Source organism: Aegilops tauschii, chromosome 6 (assembly GCF_002575655.3).
Source record: "Aegilops tauschii subsp. strangulata cultivar AL8/78 chromosome 6, Aet v6.0, whole genome shotgun sequence".
Classification (NCBI taxonomy): domain Eukaryota; kingdom Viridiplantae; phylum Streptophyta; class Magnoliopsida; order Poales; family Poaceae; genus Aegilops; species Aegilops tauschii.
In genome coordinates this window covers 16676842-16698516 of record NC_053040.3, presented here as the reverse complement: position 1 = coordinate 16698516, position 21675 = coordinate 16676842, and positions in this window count along the sequence as shown.

Sequence of the window (21675 nt, the reverse complement as noted above, 5' to 3'; positions counted from 1 at the left end):
TAATCTTACTCATAAAATATTCACACCATGTAATTCTGGAAATATATGCTCATATCTAGTTCTGCATAAAAAATGACAGTATTGACATGTTATAAATAGTTTGTTTGTCTTTCTGTTTATTTTGTTACATTTTGCAGGGGCAAAGTGAAGAAAAAGAAGAAAAGATTACTAGAAGATTAGTTTTAGGATTTTCTTTTATTTCCTTGCAATTTTCCTTTTATTGGAAACTTGTAAAGACATTGTAATATTCTTACTATAATAAAAATTATGATTCTATTTCATTTTTTGTTTTTAATGGTGTGAAAAATCCTCCTTTGCTGCATATTTAACATACTTACAGTTACTTGAGTGCAAGTGAGTAACTGATATATCAGTTGGGTTAGAGCTAGCCTCCTGAGGTAAATCTTCATGACATTGAGGATTAACACAGGGCATGCAAGTAACAACGGGTGAATAATGGGGACAGTTCTTATAAAGCTGATACTTATGAACTTGTTCATTAGTTTCATATAAACTTTACACCATCATAATTCAGTAGTGTGATGTGCAAACTTAACATTCACAAGGCAGTATAAATAGGAGTATATACTCAAAATTCATTTCCATTATAATCTTACTCATACAATATTCACACCATGTAATTCTGGAAATATATGCTCATATCTAGTTCTGCATAAAAAATGACAGTATTGACATGTTATAAATAGTTTGTTTGTCTTTCTGTTTATTTTGTTACATTTTGCAGGGATAAAGTGAAGAAAAAGAAGAAAAGATTACTAGAAGATTAGTTTTAGGATTTTCTTTTATTTCCTTGCAATTTTTCCTTTTATTGGAAACTTGTAAAGACATTGTAATATTCTTACTATAATAAAAATTATGATTCTATTTCATTTTTTGTTTTTAGGTTATTAGTGGCGCACCTGGAGGGAATACCAGTGGAGAACCGAATGGTATAATAATGGCGCACCACATGGTGCGCCAGTAGTATCTGGTATACTAATGGCGCACCTGTGGTGCGCCATTAGTAATAAAATCTAATGGCGTGGTGCTAGTGGCACCTGTAGTGCGTCATTAGTAGGCAAAACAGATGCGCCACTAGCAGGCCTTTTCCTAGTAGTGTTTCCGCCATAGAATCATATACGTACAAGGCATGTATGTGCGAGTCGCGAACTTCAAGATTATACATGACTAGTCATCAACCCGTACATCTGCACGGGCTAGTCATTTTGCAATACGTAAATACAAAACTATTGATGTATTTTTTGAAGAAGTATACCTGAATAATACTATTTATTATATCCACAAATAGCCACTTGTTGAAAATATAGAAGATGTAGATAGTCACCTAATGAATATTAGTACTGATGGCATTGCTTATTTTCGTTGTCATGAGGGTACTACATGCCAAATCTATTGATTCAATGTCATTGGTGGAATGATTATAATAGAGCATGTGATATAGATGTCCGGTCCCTCACAAAGAAGATAACTAAGTAATATACCCAAATTCGGAAGAAAAAAATATCCAACTCTAAGAATACAGAAAATGACTTCCCTATCTATTAAGATAAGAAAATAGCATAAAGAAATCAATGAAAAATTATACTATCTCAGTTATTATGTTAAATCTTGCACCGTAGTGTGCTGCAAGAGCCTCAAGTTTATTCGTTAGTTACTTAACCCCAGTAGGCATGCAAATAACAACAAACATGTCACACAATGTACAGAAGAGAATCTTACAATGGTGTGAAAAGAATCAATATGCAAGATGCAAAACATCGCTAATATACTTTATTTGTAGCGATTGAATCATAAGAAAAGTTCACTGGGGCATTTAATCAGTTACAAAAATTACACCAATAACATGATAACATGTCATGACATCTCAGTTTAGAACACACATCTCACTTATTGTTAAGTGTTTGTGCTACACAAATACAGATATGTGTTTACATAAGTAGAAAGCAGACATGTGTCTGTTGGAATTTACCCTCAAGATCGATCACATAAAAAATGACGAATATGGCTGTAACTTTTAGGAAGTAAAACAACAAAGTTTGAAAGTCACCGGAATATGCTAACTACACAATGCATTTAGTTATCCATAAACATCATCTTCTATGTATCCCACTATGCAGACCTGAGCTTGATAAACAGAAGTAGACATGTGACGAAATTTGACATAAGAATGTAGAACTCTAGGTGGTGGATCAGTTATTTTTGTGTGGCCTGCATTCTTTTAGACGGAATACAAAAGTAGTAAATTTTGTTTACCCTGTGGCTGACATCTTCAACATACAAAGAATACCATTTATTTAGTGGAGTGCGTACTTTACTATAGGCCCAAAACAATATGATATATTGTATATTTTATATCTATATAATACATGTGTAATCTAGTAAATGAACTGGGAAAAGAACTATGATGGCGCCGTCTTCACTAATTTTTCTGCAGAGATTACAGATCGCCTAAGAGTTTAATATGGAACAAAAGAGTTACCTTGATGAGATTTGCCATGGGTCCACATGTCAAAGAATAGGTATTCCTCTCTTAACCATCCAAAGAATTGCATAACATATCGGCAAAGGCATATATGAAAAGCAAGTTAGTAATTAAGGTGAAGAAGACAACTATGGCACACCTAGCCTCCCGATGATTATCATCTACCACGTGATGATCTTTAGAAACTCAAATTGATATTGAAAAATATATTAGATAATTATAGCAGCAGAAAGAGTTGAAAGTTTGAACGATTGACTGGTTATTACAAACTAAAACATCCACACATAGGTCTTCACAAAAAAGACAATCGACCTTTAGAGAGAAAAAAACTACAAGGACAATTTTCCAAAAAGAAATGCAAATCCACATCAATGCATCAAAAAAACAAACTACCTTTTGAATAAAAATTCAGCCAGTACAGGAATAGGCAATTAATATTAATTTACTCAAGCTAATATGCTTGTGGCCTACTCCCTTGAAAGAAGAGTAACCCGTGTTAATCTTTCAGTACACCTACACCTTTAGTAAAATGGCACAAAGTGTATATTAAAGGACCAGCTAGTTAGCACGACTGTTGCTAGCAAACATAAATAAACGCCAGAACATAAACCTCTTATTATTTACTTTATTAGTCAATCCAGATCTTCACTGTGGTTGGTGACATTTAGGAAACAAAATTTAATATCTGTGGTTTGTATCATCATAGATGGGATCAACTTTTCACAGCACAATGACTTGCCACTTGCAGGGAAAAGAATGAATTAGTAAAACTTGAGAAGATGAATGAGAAGTCTCCAGAACGAATAACACGTGCCATCGAAACCCAGCCTCCTTTCATCAGCCCTTGGTTTTCACATCCCGCATGGATCTGGCTATTAAATCCATGTCAACTTAGATTAATTAATAACTAACCCACACCAAGCTATCTTCATTGGTTATTGAAATAAGAGCTATCTACATGGAGGAAATGGCGAACCCGGCATGGAGCAGGGAGATCAAAGCAGCGTTGCCAACATAACTGATCTATCACGTCGTTTTCTTAATAATACTACATGCAACGGATAGCATATTTCTGGTACCGCGGCATACAGGCCGTAGATAGGTGACGAAATTTTGACAGAAGAATGTAGAACTCTAGGTGGTGTGCTAGGCGAGGGAAGAAGAGGACTGCTACCACCGGACATGCCAGAGAAACAGAAGCTGGGATGGGCTTGGCGAAGAAAGTGTTGGAGTTAAACCCTACGTGGGCTTCTCCCCTACATGTGTATGCAGGTGTCCGGATAGGATAGCTGACCGAGTAGGAGTAGTTTTAGTCACCGAGTCGGTTGGGTGCTATCTAGTCTAGCTTCTATATATACATGTAAGGACCCCTCTAAACAGACCAGATCAAAGCAAGAAATAAACAAACAGGACCGAGACAGTCCTGTAGCAATGCAATCACGTCTTGCCTCCTGTGCTCGTACGCGTACTTGCGGACTCGCCGTAAAAGCATCCAACAGCTTGGCTGCTAGCTTAGGTTAGTTCTGTACGTGCGTGTTGCGTTCTTCGATCAACCCTGTGGCTCGAAAGATAGTCGAGCTACGTCGCTGCGTATTGTGGGAAAGTACTCGACAACAACGTCGTCAAGGTTGGGGACTGGGCCAACAGAAAGAAGAGCTGCCACACTGGGCTAGGCATTACATACCTGGATCGATCATTCGGGACTCTGTATAACTAATCTGCAATCCAATGACTTATATTTCTTGGTTAGTAACATCTGATGGATCTCTGTAATTCCCATTTAGGATTAATGGTGTTGAGGAGGTGAACAACTTTGCCGCTAGTCCACTGGCTGCAGTTTTTCACTTAGCAGGATCACCACTCACCAACAGCGACATCCACCTGATCTACTTCAAATAGTTGTTGCTGCACCTCGTCCACTACATCAACAATCATGGAATAAATTCATGAACTGAAGACATTGGACTGATGTGTCGTCAGAACTGGGAGGGAAGGGAAATTCAAAGGATGAAAAGCTACTGCAAAGATTGCTTACTTCCAATGCTGAAGATGCAAACTGCTGCTGCTGGTGCCCCTCGTTCCTTGGAGTGCCTGATCTAGTCACGAACTGCGCTGCTGATTGAATGTGCTATAAAACATATCATAGATTTATGGATAATGGATTTCCTGCCTGGTTTGTGAGGAGAGAAGGAGGACCGGATGAGGAGGAGCAGTGCTAGGGTTTGGTGGTGCGTGGGAGGGGTTGGATTGAGGGAGGAAGGAGACTGCGGGAGATTTTTTTTTTTTATGATGAAGATACATTAAGGTGGGACAGAATTTTTTTTGATAGAACGTGGGACAGGAGTTGAGGACTCCTTGAGGCATGCATCCGACGGTGGTAGGTAACTAATTCAAAGATCAGACGGCTAATTTTTTTAGTTTTCAACGATTAACGTGAAGCCTCGCATGGTGCCTCCGATTAGTAAATATAAGATTGAGGTACGATTTGCACCACCATCTTATACAAAAAATATATCATACTAGTAAGCAAGCATACAAGTAGTATTATGGTGAATGGCAGGGTGCTTCGAGACTCGGTCTAAAAAAACTTTTCAACACTAAAATCTTCGTTTTTCCGTTCAGGATACAAAAGCATAGTCAAATCCTAGCTTTGTTGCAGCCTTGATCCGCCGCAATTTTCGGTCGGAGCTATAAGCCGCCGCAAAGCTGCGCCCAAGCTAATCCCGTGGTAAAGCGACAAGATAGCCAAAAGTAGGCGGACAAAGGCTATCATGGTTTCCGGCGGCGGTCGCATTTGGGCCACTTGCTGTTGCGCACAAAGCAGCTATGCCGCCATTGCTGCAACTACTGATGAGAACTATTTATTGTGTAACAGTATGGTCCATTTTCTATTGATCGTGGTTGAAAGGAACACCATTTGTGAATAACACGTGAGGTCACAAGAAGGAAAATAGAAAGATATTACTTCATTTTTGCGTCCCATTTTCTGTATGACCGTGTTGAGATGTCTACATAACACATGTAGCTTTATATAGAAATTCCAAAGTTACTTCGGCTGGTATGATTAGCTAGAGATGCTTTCTAAAGTATATGCATTGTAGCCCTAACAACGCACGGACATTCCCCTAGTCTGTAGGTAAAGTAGCAAGTATCACATCCAGTTTTTGTAACCTTCCTAGGAAAGTCCTCTAAACCGGTTATTTGGTTCTTTTACCACTTTTCCCCTTTTTTGGGTTGTTTCTCGTTTTTTGTTTTCCATTTCATTTTCTTCTTAATTTTCTATTTCTATTTCTATTTCCTTTTCACTTTTTTTTTCCTTTTTCATTCTTTTGCTTGTAAAATTTCCTTTCCTTTCCACAAATGCTTTCATTTTTCAAAATGTTCGGAGTTTCAGAGAATTCGAATATCAAAAAACAAATTGGCATTTAATTTATTGTTCAATTTTCTTAAACAAAATACCAATTTTCAAAAAAAGGTTTCACAAATTTTAAAAAAGGTTTGGAATTTCAAAATTTTGTTCATGTCTTCAAAGTTTGTTCCCTTTTTTAAAAAACTTTGCACTTTTAGAATTTTTTCATGTTTTCAGATATTGTTCAGATTTATAAAATTGTTTGAATTTTTAAATAACATGGAGATTTTAAAAAGGCTTGCATTTTAGAAAAAAAATGTGTTTTCAAAAACTGTTCAGAATTTCAAATTTTGTTCACATTTTTCCAAAAATGTTTGAAAGTTATTTAGAAAATTTGAATTACAAAGTTTGTTATCATTTTTAAAAATATTTGGTAATTTGAATTCTTAAATTGTTTGCATTTCTAAAATATTCCGCCTTTCAAAAAAATTCACAATTCTCAAGAAATGTTACAAATAATTGAATCTTGGCGCTGCCATGTTTTCCTAACGTTTCTATTATTCCTATATAGTTCTACTGGCTAGGAGTAGGCGTTTAGCAGTACAAGAGCGCGAGTTCGATACCTTCCCAGAGTAGTTCGTCTTTGGTAATATTTTGTCACGCTAAAAGTCCAACTTGCACACACGCCCCTGTGGGTCGCTGGCTAGCGACCTAGCGCTCCCCCCACATCCACCCGGGTTCCCCGGTGCATGCTTTTGGGCCAACCCATACGTGGGGCAGGCAGCCCTATTTTGTTTTCATTTTTCAGTATTTGTTGCTTCTATAGGACCGTCGTTGTTCAAAAACAGTCCTGAATTTCAAATAATGATTGGCATTAAAAAAACAAAATTAAACAAAATATTCATCAGTTTGAAAAACTGTTGTCGATTTCAAAAAATCTTGCGAGTTCAAAAAGTGTCTTGAATTTAAAAAAAGTCTCGGCGTTGAAAAAAAGTGTGCGAATTAAAAATATATTTACGATTTTAAAAAATGGTCACTAATTCAAAACATCATTATTTTGAACAAATGCTCACGGATTCAAAAATATTCACAAGAATAGAAAATTCACTAATTGCAAAAAAAGTCTTCAATTTAAAAAATGTTCACAAATTTGTACCAATTTTTCATGAATTTCAGAAATGTTGAGGATTAGAAGAAAATGTTCACGAATCTAAAAACAATAATGTGTTCAATGTTTTTCAAAATTTGAAACGGGTGCTCAAGAATTGAGATGTAAAAGCAAATAAAAAGGAAAATAAAAAATGAAGATGAAAAAAATAAAAAATATAAATATAAAATGGGAAAATGAAGATGAAAAAATAAAGGAAGGAGCAAAAACAGAATAAGAGGAGAACCCGAAAAGAAAAAACACAAAAACCTGGTAAAATAGCTAGTTAGGCCAACCTAAAAATGTACATGGGAGAGCTAGGGGTGCGTGCGTGGACGCTAATCAGCAAGGGAGCTCCTGTTTGACGCTCGTTCCATCAAATAGACGGTGCCACGCACAGGAGGCAGACCGACTGGGCCGGCCCATTTGGCGACATCAAACCAAGATATGTTGTGGGAGGAATCATACAGGCGAGTAGCCGCTCGTGCATGCATGTTCCTTGCCACACGTGCTAACCAACACGGTTGAACCGGAATGCGCCACTATAGCGAACCTGCCCATGGTGTGGTGGCAAACAATATTTCGTTACTGTTGCGAACCTTTTTAAAAAAGAATTGAGGAACATATTGGAAAAAGGTGTACAGTTTTATGTAAGTGTATATTTTGAACAAATTTATGAAAACGGGAAGTAATTTGAAAAAACAGAACAATTTTTGGAAGCACAAATATTTTTCAAACGAATGGTAATATTCTGAATTTGTGATTTTTTTAAAAATTCCGATCAATCTTAGAATCATGAAAGTTTTTGCATTATTCACCAAAAATTGAAAAAAAAAATTTATCAAATCACGAATACACATTTACAACACAAATATTTTTCTGAAATACCTGATCCTTATATGAGACACAAACATTTTTTTGCAAGGAGTAACAATAAAAAAGTAGATCTCATGCAATTGTCGGCTCTCACCTTCTTAGCCGCCATTTGCAAAGGTCACTCTCACCTTCTTAGCCGCCACTTGTTGCAACCTGAGAGTTTTTCTTTTTTTTCATTGTTTTTTTATTTGAAATGTTTTATCTCTTAAACCGTGCGTTCAAATTCTGAACCATTTTAACCATTGGATTTCTAACACCAAGATCTTCAAAAGTAGATCTCATGTAATTGGTTCTGTTGAAAAATATTTTGAAAAAAAACAAAAATAAAAAAACTGGAGCCGGAAGCACTATTTTTTTTCTTTTTCTTTTTTCCGTTTTCGAGTGTTTCTCGTGGAAGCAAATATGTGCCTTCACAAGAAGCAAATATATGCTTCCCACAGAGAAACAAATATGTGCTTCTCGCAGATTTTTTTTTCCCTTTCCACTGTGCCTCTATGAGAAGCAAATATGTGCTTCTCATGGAAGCACACATTTTATTTCCCTCTCCGAGAACCATAGTTGTGCCTCTTCGTGGAAGTAAATATGTGCCTTCATGAGAAGCAAATGCGTGCTTGTGGAAGCATATACTTTTTCCATTTCCGAGAAGTGCTTTCTCGCGGAAGCAAACCTGTGCCTCCAGGAGAAGCTAATATGTGATTCTCATGGAAGCACATATTTTTTCCTTTAAGAGAAGCTAATAAAGAATTAGAAAGCTCGTACAATTAAATGGAGCATCCCTGAATATCTGCTATCACTGATTCAATTATGCTATTGTCTACTCCATCGCATTTGAGGCATAATTCTGTAACCAAGGCATGTCTAGCAGTCTAGGGGTTGTGCAATCTGTACCTTCTTAGGTGATCTGTATAGTATCGCAATGTCTTCTTAAAGTGTTGTTGTAGCTAGCTAGTAACACTTCTTCTTGGTTGGCATGGGATGACAAGACATTGACCATTTGCCATTTCCTTGTGTTGCAATGACTGGTGTGTAAATATCCTAAGAGATAAGTATTTACATCTTATATTGGACACTGGCAATGTTGGCATATTTTATCATTGATGATATTTTGTGCTTCTAATTTCTAGCCTTTGATATACAACTTGAGTGGACTACGATTTAACTCGACTCTTGATTGATAGCATTAGCAAAATCAGAGCAACCACCTTAGGAGGTGGCTTTTGGTCTGCCATGGCCCAAAGTCCACACACTTTTGGCTTAACTACAACCTATACGTCGCACCTTTCTGATACTTTATTTTTTACGCTTTTGGAATTACAAATAGGATGAATTCATGACTGTCGAATTGCTTAAAATCAAGAATCCGATCGTCGATAATTTTGTTTACTCCCGTGACTTTTACATATTTTGTTTGCTATGGCGCAAATTACATATATTTGTTGCATGTCAAATCTAATATTTCATTGAATCAATTGATTGATGAGCTTGCTTTACTAGATTTACTAGTAATTAGTTGGATGTTGATACGTCTCCATCGTATCTACTTTTTCAAACACTTTTGCCCTTGTTTTGGACTCTAATTTGCATGATTTGAATGAAACTAACCCGGACTGATGCAGTTTTCAGCAGAATTGTCATGGTGTTATTTTTGTGTAGAAATCAAAGTTCTCGGATTGACCTGGAAATTTATGGAGACTTTTTGTGGAATAAATAAAAAATACTGGCGGAAAAATATACCAGAGGGGGAACACCCAGGAGCCACAAGCCCTGGGGGCGCGCCTACCCCCGGGCGCGCCCTGCAGGCTTGTGCCCCCCCTGGAGCTCCGGCAACCCTAACTCCAACTCCATATATTCCTATTCGTGGAGAAAAAATCAGAGAGAAGGATTCATCGTGTTTCACGATACGGAGCCACCGCCACCTCCTGTTCTTCATCAAGAGGACTGATCTGGAGTCCGTTCGGGGCTCCAAAGAGGGGAAATCGACGCCGTCGTCAACATCAACCTTCCTCCGTCGCCAATTTCATGATGCTCATCGCCGGGAGTGAGTAATTCCATCGTAGGCTTGCTGGACGGTGATGGGTTGGATGAGATTTATCATGTAATAGAGTTAGTTTCGTTAGGGCTTGATGCCTAGTATCCACTATGTTCTGAGATTGATGTTGCTATGACTTTGCTATGCTTAATGCTTGTCACTAGGGCCCGAGTGCCATGATTTCAGATCTGAACCTATTACGTTTTCATGAATATATGTGAGTTGTTGATCATATCTTGCAAGTTGCAGACACCTATTACGAGTTATGATCCGCATACCCCAAGGTGACAATAATTGGGATTCTTCCCGATGATTACCGTAGTTTGAGGAGTTCATGTATTCACTAAGTGCTAATGGTTTGTTCCAGTTCTCCATTAAAAGGAGGCCTTAATATCCCTTCGTTTCCTTATGGACCCCGCTGCCACGGGAGGGTAGGACAAAATATGTCATGCAAGTTCTTTTCCATAAGCACATATGACTATATACGAAATACATGCCTACATTACATTGATGAATTGGAGCTAGTTCTGAGTCGCCCTAGGTTATAACTGTTGCATGATGAATGCCATCCGACATAATTATCCATCACTGATCCAATGTCTACGAGCTTTTCACATATTGATCTTTGCTAAGTTACTTTCGTCGTGTTGCTGTTACAATCACTACAAACTTGCTATTATTACTGTTACCACTGTTACCATTACTTCCATACTACTTTGCTAATAAAAACTTTCCTGCAGATATTAAGTCTTTCAGGTGTGGTTGAATTGACAACTCAACTGCTAATACTTGTGAATATTCTTTGGCTCCCCTTGTGCCGAATAAATAAATTTGGGTTGAATACTCTACCCTCGAAAACGATTGCGATCCCCTATACTTGTGGGTTATCAAGACCTTTTTCTGGCGCCGTTGCCTGGGAGCATAGCTCTATCCGCTGAGTCACTTGGGATTTATATATGTTGATCACTATGAAGAATTTGAAAGATAACAAAACCAAGATCGTTCCCTCTAGGACGAGGGGAGGTAAGGAACTGTCATCACACTTTGCACTGGATTCACCTTCTGTTTTGAGTAAGCTTGCGACACCACCATGTGCTAGTAATCCTGATATGTCGCAAGTAATTGATGGTGCTACTTCTTCTATGAATGATAATTATGAAGATGCTAGTACTCTGCTTAATAAGACTGTGCCACTAGGAGAATTGCTTGATGAACAACTTGCTAGAGCTAAAGAAAAGGTGATTACTGAAACTGATGAAATTATTGAAACTGAAGATTATGATTCTCCTCATAGATATGAATTGCCTGATATAACTGAGGGTTATGTTATGGATGGAGAGGTAGCTAGGGACTTTCTTGCTTGTAAATATAGACATGATCTTAAGGAACTACTAGTCAAGTTGAAATAAAAAAAATCTTTGAATGCTAGAATGAAATATGATCCTAAGTTTGATACTTCACCTATCTTTGTTACTGATAAGGATTATGAATTCTCTGTCGATCCTGAGTAAATTACTTTGGTTGAATCCGATCGTTTCCATGGTTATGAATCTGAAACTGTTGTGGCACATCTCACTAAACTGAATAATATAGCCACCCTATTTTCCCATGAGGAAAAAATTCGCTACTATCATGTTCTTAAATTGTTTCCTTTCTCTTTAAAGGGTGACACTAAGATATGGTTTAATTCTCTGGCTCCTGGTTGTGTGCGTAGTCCCTAGGATATGATATATTACTTCTCTGAAAAATATTTTCCTGCTCATAAGAAACAAGCTGCTCTACAAGAAATATTTAACTTTGTGCAAATTGAAGAAGAGAGTCTCCCACAAGCTTGGGGGAGGCTTCTCCAATTACTTAATGCTTTTCCTAATCATTCTCTCAAGAAAAATGAAATACTTGATAGACTAACCGATGCTTCTAGGGACCACCTAGATAGTTGTGCTGGTTGTGTTTTCAGGGAACAAACTGTTGAACAAGCTGAAGAATTATTGAATAGTATATTGAGGAATGATAATGATTGGACTCTTCCTGAACCATCGCCTAAGCCAACTCCAAAGAAGAGAGGTATTCTATTTCTCAGTCTAGAAGATATGCAAGAGGCAAAGAAATCTATGAAAGAAAAATGTATTAAAGCTGAAGATGTTAATAATTTACCGCCTATTGAAGAAATACATGATCTTAATACCCTGACGTAGGTAGGTATTAGAGGTAATTTCTCTTTAGAGATTTGATGAAGGTGATATTCCTTATACTAAATCTGCTAGTCAATGCTTGGATGAATTTGATAACTTTATTGTTAAACAAGAAAACTTCAATGCATATGTTAGTAGACAATTGAAACAAAATGCTTATATGATTGAACGCTTGAGTGACTATATGTTTAGAACTGTTAATGATCTCAAGGTTGTTAGTAAACATGCTTCCATGGTAAAAACTCAAGTAAAACAAGTCCTCAAAGCACAAAATGATTTACTTAATGAGATGAATCATCATGTTGTTAGAGTTATGACTAGGGGAGGTAGAATGACTCAGGAACCCATGTATCCGGAAGGCCTCCTAAGAGAATTGAGAAAAATTCTCAAAGAATTAATATTGATGCACCTAGTCCATCTAAAAAGAAAAAGAAAGATGATAGGACCTTGAATGCTTCTAGTGAACCTACTATAGACACACCTCAGAATCCAAATGATATTTCTATCTCTGATGCTGAAACTCAATCTAGTGATGAACATGAACCTAGTAATAATGATAATTATGATGTTCATGTCGATGCTCAACCTAGTAATGATAATGATGTGGAGATAGAACCCGCCGTTGATCTTGATAACCCACAACCTAAGAATAAAAGATAAGATAAGAGAGACTTTATTACTAGGAAACATGGCAAAGAAAGAGAACCATGGGTTCAAAAACCCATGCCCTTTCCTCCTAAACCTTCAAAGAATAAAGATGATGAAGAATTTAAGCGCTTTGTTGAAATGCTTAGACCTGTCTTTTTGCGCTTACGCTTGACTTATATTCTAAAAATGTCTCCTTGTGCTAAGTATATGAAAGATATTGTTACCTATAAAAGAAAGATACCTGAAGCTGAAATTTCCACCATGCTTGCTAATTATACATTTAAAGGTCGAATACCAAAGAAACTAGGAGACCCTGGAATACCAACTATACCATGCTCCATTAAAAGAAACTATGTTAAAACTACTTTATGTGATCTTGGAGCCGGTGTTAGTGTTATGCCTTTCTCTTTGTACCGAAGACTTGATTTGAATATGTTGACACCAACTAAAATCTCTTTGCAAATGGCTGATAAATCAACTGCTATACCCATCGGTGTTTGTGAGGATGTACCTGTCGTAGTTGCAAATGTTACTATCTTAACGGACTTTGTTATTCTTGATATACCCGAGGACGACGGTATATCGATCATCCTTGGTAGACCTTTTCTGAATACTGCATGGGGTGTTATTGATTGCAATAAAGGAAATGTCACTTTTCACGTCAATGGTAATGAGCATAGGTATACTTTCCGAAGAAACAACCTCAAGTGAATAGTATCAACTCTATTGGAGAAATTCCAACAATTGTTATTTGAGGTTTTAAATTCCCTATTCCTACTGTAAAAAAGAAATATGATATTCTTATTGTTGGGGACATGCATATCCCCGTTTAGGTAACCTAGTGTTATTCAAAAAGTCTCCGGTTCATGTTAGTCGGAAGAAGTTTGTTAATAAGACTTCATCAACCTTATTAATGGATTCCTTTTGATGAGCATGTGATGGATGAATTTAGGAGACACAACCTTCTGTACCCACCTTTTACTTTCTGTTATTTAGAATTAATAAAGTTGAAATGCCATTATTTTACTATTTTCTCAATTATCCGTGCAATAGAAAAATGACCAGAAAATAAAAGTTCTCCAAATGCCCCGAAAATTTTATATGAATTTTTATGCATTATTTGAATTTTTTTGGCACTAACCACAACGCAGAGGGGTGCACCTGTGAGCCACAAGCTCACGGGGCGCGCCCATCCCCTGGGCGCGCCTAGCAGGCTTGTGGGGCCCACGTAGGCCCCCTCAGTTATTCCAGCCGCCCATGCACTTCGTCTTCCTCCAAAAAAAATCACACCATTGATCAAACCCGTGTTCTTGCTCATCTTGCTGCCATTTTTGATCACCTTGCTCGTAGCTCCATTTGCAAAACTGTTTTGGGGGATTGATCATCGGTATGTGACTCCTCCAATGATCCAATTAGTTTTTGTTCTAGTGCTTTATATTGCAAATTTTTGTTGCTGTGGTGACCATGTTCTTGAGTTTGCATGTCAAATTTATATTGTACAAAGTAGTTTTGTTGCATGATATAGCCTCTAGACACTTGTAGGAGTAGTTGCTATCAATTTGGTTGAGTTTTGTTCACTTTTATTTTGAGTCACTAAAAATTTCAGAAATTTTCTAAGGAAGATAATGTTTAGGAAGATGTTCCAAGGTGGTTCCTCGAAGAAGAAATCCGCAAGGCTCCCTATACGGGAGCCAGACCTTGAACCACCGCGGGAAGCTCTAGTGCAACCTTGTGAATGGCCGTTGGATCACTTCATGACTCGTGCAGGTTTCAAATTAAAGTAGAGTTTGATATGTATGTGAACAACGCTTGCCTGAAAGACTTCGTGTCAGATAAGTGCTTGCAGTATTACAACCTTACTAAAATAATGTATATTGGGCCTCCTTGACCATGAGCGGGAATGGAACAAAAATGATGTATCAGGACCATCACACTGCTGCGCATGGAGGATGAGTGGCATCATAACATATGTATGTGCTCACGTGCATAGCATTTACCGATAATGTGGTGAGGCTCAAAAGCATGCTATAGTCGCTAAAATGGGATAACTTTTGAACCTAATATATGAAAATGTTGACAATCCGACTTTTATCTCTTTATGTACAAACTTTGTATCACAGTGTTACCTCAAATTAGTGTTTTAGTCCCACGAATTGAGTGTGTTGCTTTTGAGTTTATGCAACAAAACAACCATAAAAGAAAAAAGATATTCAGTCAGCCAATACAGTGACTCTGAGTTTGCTCCTTCCCTTGATTGTCTCAAAAGCACATAGAGCGCGCGCTACATATGCCTGAGTTGCTCTTAGAGACGAGCTTAGGGTTGGGCTGGGTTGAGACGATACGGGTGAGAACCTATTGGGTGCGTATAGATCCATGAAGACTATGTGTCCACTATTGCGAGCGCTAAGGAGCGGTCGTCTACAGGCGACCCGGCATGAGCAGTAACCCATTAACCATAGCGACTGGAGTTTTTATTCTGGTTTGAACCAATCAGACAAGCAACATATTGATTTAGCTCTTGTTTTCCCTTTCGACAATTTTGGCCGGTTTTTTGTTTTCTACAGTGTATGGTAGTTTTTTGTTTGGTTCTATTTTCATTATTCCACTTTCTCTCTTCCATTCTTTTTCACCTTCTTTTTATTTTTAAAATACTTTTTTTATTTCATTCTTATAAGTTTTTACCCTTTCTTTTCTATCACTCTGCTTCTTTTTCTCCCCCCCCCCCCCCCCCCCCCCCCCCCGCCCAAAAAAATTTCTACCAATTTGGCTATTTATAAGTATGGTTTATAGGAATATCTTTTCAAATATATGGTGAACATTTTTAGTTTTACGCGATGAATACTTTCTAAATACATGATGCACATTTTCTATTATATGATGAATATTTTTCTAATAAATGACAACCATTTTCAATACTCACTAAAACTATTTTGTCAATACATGTTGAAAAAATATTTAATACTATGTCACTTATTTTTTTAAATACATGACGAGCATCTCTATGTATTCTCATTTATTTCACATGTGAAGATTTTTTAATAAATGGTGGACATTTTTTAACATGTGATGATTTTTATACAACATGAAACTTTAACTAAACACGATGAACATTGTTTTAATGCGTGATAAACAATATTGTAATACGTGATGGAAATCTTTCATTTATATGAATATTTATATTTTGTTAAATACATGATGAACATTTCATAAATATATCTTATAATAAAAAACATTGAGCTTTTGTAAAACACGTTAAACTTTTCCACATAATATGGAATATTTATAATATATGATGAACCTTTATTAATTGCACATGAAAATTATTATAAATACATGTCAAACATTTTTATATAAGTTGATCAACCACTTAAAAATAGTGTTGACTATTCAAATACACAATGGGCATTCTTAAATATAAGATTAAACAATTTCTACAATACTTGTGATTTTTTTAATTTGACAAACAATTTTATAATACATGACAAACATTTTTTAAATTATACATTGCATTTATTATAATCTTAAAAGGTAAATATTTTTAATTAAAATTTTATTGATTCAAAATCAACGAAACATTAGCTGGAAGTCAAAAATTAAATTGAGACCAAAAATAAGGAAAAATAAAAGGAAAGATTAGAAAATCTTATCGCATTTCCTATTCGCCGCTCTCAGCAGCAAATATACGCAGCTTTGCACAGGCGAGCGAGCGACCGAAGCTGACATGGGAGCCATACATGTGTGGGAACCTTCTGAAAGGTTCTTGATCATTTCGGGAATCCTTTCAAAAGGTTGCGAACTGTTTTTTTGTTTAACTTTTTCATTTTTATTTATTTTCTTTTTTTTTGTTTTTTCGTACATTTTTTCTTCTCTTTTTATTTCTTTTGTCCTCCCAGTTTTTATATTTTCAAATATTCGGAATTTTAAAATATCTTCAAAATCTTCAAACATTATCCATATTTTCAGAAAAAAATGGATCAAACAAATTGCTCACATTTTCCAGAATTGTGCGTAGTCTTAAAAAAATCAATTATCAAAGTAGTTCCAAAAATTCAAATCATCATCTTCTTCTTCTTCTTCTTCTTCTTCTTCTTCTTCTAAGCCTTTTGTCCCAAACAAGTTGGGATAGGCTAGATATGAAACCCTTTCATGAGGACTTTCCAGGAGATCACCTATCCTAGTACTACTCTCGCCCAAATGGGTTTCATACCCAAAGGAATGGCTAGTTTTTACATTGGCTCGCCAAGCCTATCACAACCCTTATATATGAAACCTTTCTTGAGGACTTCTCAGGAGGTCACCCATCCTAGTACAACTCTCGCTCAAATGGGTTTCATACCCATGGGACTGGCTAGTTTTTACGTTGGCTCGCCAAGCCTATCACAACCCTCCTCCTTTACCCGGGTTTGGGACCGGGTATGCCTAAATCCAAATAATGTTCATAATTTCAAAACAAGTCACAATTCCAAAACCACCCACATATTCCACAACAGTACTCCTGATTTTTCTAAGAAGTTCAAAATTTCAAAATTTGTGGTTTAAATTGCAATAATTAATAAAAACAAAATTTCAAAAAAGACATCTTTTCTAAATAAAATTTTATTGTTTTTCAAGTTCACGATTTACAAAAAGTTCGAAATTTCAAAATTTGTTCATGTTGTTCAAAAAATGCGTGTATTTTCAAATTCTATCCTCCTTTTAAAAAGTGTTCACTATATCCAAGAGATGATCAAATTTTTACATCGCTCTGTTGCACACAGTATAAGTGCAGGGTGAGCCACTCACTACTACAGTGCCCGCCAACGGGCGAGCCCACTCGGGCCATGTGTGTGCATCAGGACCTTATTTGATGCAAAACAAGTTAAATAGGAGGTCCCAAAGCGCAATTGATATGTCTCGCTCTTTGCGGTAAAAATCATGTCGCTCGCCACGTCGTAGTATTATCACGCTGGCCCATTTTAGGACGGAGGACAACGATCCGTTTGAGACATGAAAATGCCAGGAAGGTTCCTGATCAGTATTGGGGACCTTCTAGAAAGTTCCTGAACCCCTTTTTTCTTTACTGATTTATTTTTTATTCATTTGAATTTTTATTTTTCCATATTATTTGTTTATTTTTTCCTTGTATTCCTTTTGTTCCATGTTTTCAATTTCTAAACTTCAAGCTAAATCCAATTGTTTTCTAAATTTCATAAATTTTAGCTTTTTATAAATGTAGATTTAGGATTTATGTTCATTTTTTTGAAATTTTCGTTGACATTGCAAAAATAGTTCCAGAAGTCAAAAATTGATCACTTTTTCAAAAAATATTCGGGATTTTTAAGAATTAATCCATTTTTTAAAAGGTTGGTAGCCATTTCAAAAATGGTTTGATAGTATTACTTGTTGCTCGCTATTTGAAAGTTGCTCTTTTTACAAAGTTGTTCGGTATTGAATTTACTAGTATTTTTTAGATTTGGGAACTTTTTTCAAATTCATGAACAATTATTGAAATCAATGAACTTTTTTATTTTGCAAAAAAATGAATGTGCCAACATTTTTAAATTTTGTGAACGTATTTGAGAATTTGAGAAACTTTTTCAAATTCCTAACAAAAATGTGAATTCATGAATATTTTTTTGAAATTACCTTTTTTTTTGAATTCGTGAACAATTCTTGAATTCAAGAAACGTTAAAAAAGAAATTCAGAGGGAGCACCCATCACTTGGCGTGGTTCCAAGGCACCAGAAATGACCGCTAAAGGTCCCCCGTAAAGGGTAATCTCCAGTCTGTAGCATCGCCCGTCCTAAATCCTACTGCACACCTATGCCAGGGTAGCAACCAAACGGGTAGCCCCGCATATTAATGGGCTGGTCCACTTGGGCCTTAAGTGTTGTTTGGTTCCCACGAGTTTTAGAATGGTTATAGAACTAGTTTTTCCATTTTACTTTTAAATTTTTGCTTTTGGCCATTTTATCCCTATGCATAGTTTTTAATTCCATTTATTTTTTAATTTTGAGAATATTTTTTATTTTTGGAAGTTTTCAAATTCATGATCTTTATTTGAATTCACGAAAAATAGAAGCCGAAAATATGAATAGAAACAAAAAAATCTTTAAAAAACTTAAACAAAAAAGTAGCAACTGAATGCAAAGGAAAATGGATAAAAAATCAGAGCCGGAAGCACGGTTTTTTCTTCACTTTTCCCTTTTCGAGAAGCACATTTGTGCTTCTCACGGAAACAAATATGTGACTTGACGAGAAGCAAATAGGTGCTTCTCAGGCAAACACAATTTTTCTCCCTTTCTGAGCTGTGTTTCTCGCGAAAGCAAATCTGTGCCTCCACGAGAAGCAAATTTGTGGTTGTTGTGAAAGCACTGTTTCCTTTCCGATGAGTACAGCCGTGCTTGTGTAAGCAAATATGTGCCTTCACGAGAAAAAAAAAATCTTTGCTTGGAAGCACTTATTTTTCCCCTTTCGCACAATTGTGCTTCTTGCGGAAGCAAATATGTGCCGCCACGAGGAAGCAAATATGTGTGCTTTCTCATGAAAGCACATAGTTTTTCTCTTTACGAGAAGCATAGTTCACTTCTCGTGGAACCAAATCTGTGCGTCTATGAGAACCAAGTATGTGCCTCTCGAGGAAGCATTTTTTGCCTTTCCGAGAAAAACATGTGTGCTCCTCGCGGAAGCAAATCTAAGCCTCCACAAGAAGCAAATATGTGCTTCTTGTGGAAGCGTAGTTTTTTTTTTCTTTTTGAGGAGCACAATAGGGATTCTCGCGAAAGCAAATTTGTCATGAAGCACATATTTTTTCCTGTTCCGAGAAGCATAACAATGCTTCTCCGAGAAGCATAGCAATACTTCTCGCGGAAACAAATCTGTGCCTCCATGAGAAAGAAATCTGTTGTTTTCATGGAAGCATATGTTTTTCTTTTTTTGAGAAGGATAGTCGCGCTTCTCGCGAAAACAACTTTGTGCCTCCACCAGAAGAAAAATCTAAGCTTCTCGTGGAAGCAAAGAATTTTTCCTTTCTGAGAATCACATCTATGCTTCTCGCGGAAGCAAATCTATGCCTACATGAGAAGGAAATTTGTGGTTTTTGTGAAAGCAATTATTTTTTTCTCTTTCCGAGAAGTATACTTATGCTTCTTGCAGAAACAAATATGTGCCTTCACAAGAAGCAAATATGTGCTTCTCGTGGAAGTACAAATTTTCTCCCTTGCTGAGAGCACGTTTGTGCTTGTCGCGGAAGCAAATCTGTGCCTCCACGAGAAGCAAATATGTGCTTGTTGTGGAAGCATACCACGAAAAAGACCATGATTTTTTTTACAAGAACCTAGAAAAAAGGGCAAAAAATTGAAAAGACCTAAAACCCCCCATTTAAAACCAGAAAATGCGTAAAAAAACAGAGGGAGCGCCCAGTGCAACATGTGGCAAGAGCTTGACGTACTAGTTGGCGTGCTCCCAAGGCACCAAAAGTGACCCTTAAAGATCCGCCGCAAGGGGTAACCTTCACTTAGTCGCTCTCTAGCATCGTCCGTCCCAAAACCTATTGCACAACTATGCCAGGTGTAGCAACCAAACCGGCACCCCCACATAGTAATGGGCCTGTCCACTTGGGCCTTAAGTACTTTTTGGGTCCCACTTGTTTTAGAATGGTTACAGAATCAGTTTTTTCATTTCCCCTTGTTTTGCTCGTAGCCATTTTATTACCTTTTCCTGTTTTTATTTTTATTTTACTTTTCGTTTTTTATCTTGTTCGTTTTCATTTTTCTTTAGTGAACATTTTTTACTTTAAGAAATAGTTTTCCAATTCTTCAACTTTCTTTGAATTCATTAATATTTTTTAAATTTCTGAACTGTTTCTTGAATTCCTCAATATATTTATATCTCTCAAACAAAAAATTTCAATTTCTCAAAAAGATATATTTAGTTCATCTTTTATTTCAAATTCTTAAACATTTTTCAAACTTGTGACCATTTTTTGATTTCGCAAACATTTTTCTAATTCAGGACCATCTATATACCAACATTGATAGAATCCATGAACATTTCTAAAATTGTAAAAAATAATTATATTCGATAACTCTCCTAATTCACGAACATTGCTAAAATCTAGAGAGTATTTTAATAGAAAGCAAAGAAAGTAAAAAAAAAGAGCGCAACGTTCATAGGTACAATAGTTGGGTCATGGTGATATGAACAACATCGCTAGCACTATGGTAGTGCTGGTTGCCCACCTATGAGCCGCCCTACGCGAGCTTGCGCATGATGCGTGTTTTCTCACTTTCCAATGCATTTGGCACAGATTAGTGGAGGTGCTCGTTGTGGGCCAAGCAGAAGAAGCTGGATTACCGACAGGCTAGGTTGATATCAGAAGGGTGAGAATATGCTTGGTAGAATGTCGACACATTCTCAAATCTCGACATAAGCTAAGATAATCCTATTCTAAAAATTGTCTAAGATAATCTTGGCTAATTATAAAATACGGCTCTAGAGTGAACAGTTCGGCGCCATATTTTAACTATCATTTCAACTTTCAACCTTATTGACACACATATTAACACAGGTGTTGCAAGCATATGTTATCTTTTTTTATACGTCAGACGATATAAATTCATCAGAGCAAGTCCGAGTTAGTTGGAGGCTAGGAATATCCTTTTGCACATTCGATCCATGCTAATTGTAGTTTACATTGTAGGAAAGTACATGTGACAGTGTGAGCACTATTCTTCAAGCTTTGTTGTGGTCAGATGGCTACTATATATGTTCCTCTTCGTGCCAAATGGTCAAACCAATGTATATTACTAGCTAGTATGTTTCCATTGTAGAAATTAATTTCCTTAATATTTGCTAGCTTTTGGTCAAATGGTATTGTAGCTGGCTCTTATTCGGTTTCTTTTCATGGACGTTGATGCTGATATATGCTGAGTCGCTTTCTCATCCGTGTCT